We start from the raw sequence: 3,064 nt of genomic DNA on the forward strand, positions 1-3,064 counted from the left end.
GATAACTCGAACTGATGGAATAATTTCAACTCTGCCTGTTTCAATCCTGGGAGGTATCCCCATTATGGATGTCAAGGTGTCCCTTAGCTTTCCCCTTTGATCTTCATATAGCTATGCATACAGGGAAAAAATCACATTTTCCCTTTTTCATTACTATCATTATAATCTGTTGTTCCTGCAATACATATTTGAAAACACAAAATGACGGTCAGACCTGAAGGTCTAGTGAGATCCCTTTTTCCATGTATTTGCAGGGTGAAAATCACCAAAACATTATTCAAATAAATTATTTCACATAATAACATGTAAATCCACAATCTATTTGTGCCCATCGGTCCTTTGGTCCCAAATGACCAGACTTAGAAATATTTTATACAGCAACAGGATTAGAGCTCCTCTGGTTCCTCTACCAAAGCTTCTTGTTATACCAACCAGAGCTCTTACTCAAGTAAATCTTCATAAAGGTTCATAGTCAAACACCGTAGATAGTTAAAATAGTTTTCCCACGCATAAAAGCATATATTAAAACGATTTTGTATGACCAGAGCTTTGGTTCTACTAGCTAGATCTTCTAGCTCAAAATGTAAGACCAACCAAAGGCCTTCTAGGTCAACGCGTAGGCCAACCAGAGCCCCTCTGGTCTATCTTCCCTTGTAAGAAAAGTTTCTATGGATAAAATCTTTGAAACATCTTTTAAAGTATAAATTTGACACATAGCTCCTCTCTAGTAGATATAGAGCCTCTAGTTTAAGTAAAATCTTTGTAAAAGGACTTGTATTTATATCAAACCAATATCCAGAACCCTCTGGTTCTATTGTGAGGACCAACCAGAGCCCCTCCAGTTCCTTTCAAGAAACAACCAGAGCCTATCTGGTTCCTCATGTTAGGACTGAAAATCAGTATTAAATTGTATTCGTCTTGAAAGTTAAATATTGTCTATAATTGTAAAAGTCATCGTGTTTGACTTTTCTTTTAGGAGTTTGACTTTGACTATGTTTAGAAGTTTGACCCTATAAATAGGGTATTTGTCTTTGTAAATCAAAGTAGTGAGCTCATTTGTAATATTCAGATTACGTAAAAGAAGGTTTGACTAGTTTAAATGTTTGACTTTCTCTCTCAAATCTCCTCTCAATGTTCTTGAGTATTAGATCCAGATCTGCCACGGATTCCTAAGATGTATTGAAGATTGATCATCAAAGTGACCTCACACCTCATAAACCAAACACTTTTCCAAAACAGAGTTTATCCAAAACCATTGGCCATAAGCCAATTTTTCCCCTTCTCAATAACATTAATACTATTATTTCTAATAAGAGCAACATCTCTGAGTCCTTAAATCACAATGAACTAAGAACTCAAATCTATTGCAATCTTAAGAGATATAATAGCAAGAGCTATAATATTTCACACATACAAATGCCACCCTTATATCTAAAGGCACTCATCTCCTTGATATGCCACCCTTATAACCGAAGATACACCTCTCCTTGATATGCCACCATTATCCCATGGTGCACCTCTCCTTGATATGCCACCCTTATTTCTTCATCAAAATCTATGGTTTAGTTTCAAACGAAGAGAGACCAAAGTCACAACCTTCTGGATGAAACAACCTCCATAGTTTTATACACCAAAATCTATACATTAACCCCAAACGAAGACAGAACGAAGTCACAACCGTCTTGAAGGAATATCCTCCATAGTTTTAACCAATAATGGTTTCAAAAACAGTTTCATTTTAAAAATATGAACCTCAAGAACAACCAGTTCTTTCCATATCATTTCCAAACTCAAAATCTCCTTTAAATCATTAAAATAGGATATCAACCATATTGTTTTAAAGAAGCAAAACTTTCTTTATTTTCCAAAACAGTTTCTACACCCAGATTTACAAACTTGATTCAAATTGTTAAAGAAGTTCTATCATTCATCTTCAAAATTATTCATCAAAACCCAACAGTTCAAATAACATTATTTATAATGATTTGTTAACAAAAACTCACCTTATATACACAGATTGCAGGTTCAAACACACAACAATTCCTTCAAAGGAACACAAATTCCTTAAATCACTTTTAAGCATATATCCTTCTCAAGAACAATCTCCACCGCCACACTCACACTTTTCTCTCTAAAATTTCCCAAAGGTAAGATAAGATAAGGTCTTATGTTTTTATCTCCTCTATATATTTTCTAATAGAGGCGGTGGGGATTTATTAATATAAAACCCTTTGGGTGGTGGGTTTTTTATTATTTTAAAAGAAGCCTTACTTAACCATGAAGGTTGCATTATCCTCATATTTTAATAATAACTCATGCATGTTGTTTACTTGACACGTATACACACATATTTTATCATATTCTTATGCATGCATAGGATCACATTTCCATACAGATGCACATAATCATTGCATCATGCATGTTATCACACATTTCACATAACAGTCACATAAAGGTTACCTTAACCAGTGTTGACTTAAACCCGGTTATCACAAACTTTCTTTGGAGAAAGAGATCCAGTTAAGGCTATTTGCTGGATCAAGGAAATTGAATCAGTGTTTAATACTATTAAGTGTCCAGAGGTAGATAAAGTTTGATTTGCTGTTTTTTGTATTAAAGTCTAATGCTCTATTCTGGTGGGAAGTTGAGTCTCTGGCCAGAACAGACGTCTTACAAGCGTTATCTTGGGCAGAATTTGTGAATTGATTCAAAGATCAGTTCTGTCCCAAGACAACTATAAGACAGATGGATGAGGATTTTCGAAAGTTAGAACAGGGTAATGGAATTGTTCTAGAATATACTGAAAAGTTCATCGAGTACTCCTGGTTTACTGAGCATTACATTTCATCAAAATCTAGAATGGGTAAGGTTGGTTTTCATTAACTGTGGATGTGGCGGAAGTTACTGCACGGAACAAGAACAGGCAGGTAGAGGGTAAGGTTGCTGAGAAAATGAAAAGGGAAGGACCTTCATCTAATTATCGAGGTTCAAAATCAGTAAAATATGATAACAGGACTGAACAAAAGGTTAGAGAAAAAGCTTGTGCCCGATGTCGACAGGTCCA

Source organism: Cynara cardunculus (assembly GCF_001531365.2).
Source record: "Cynara cardunculus var. scolymus isolate 2C chromosome LG 12, CcrdV1, whole genome shotgun sequence".
Classification (NCBI taxonomy): Eukaryota; Viridiplantae; Streptophyta; class Magnoliopsida; order Asterales; family Asteraceae; genus Cynara; species Cynara cardunculus.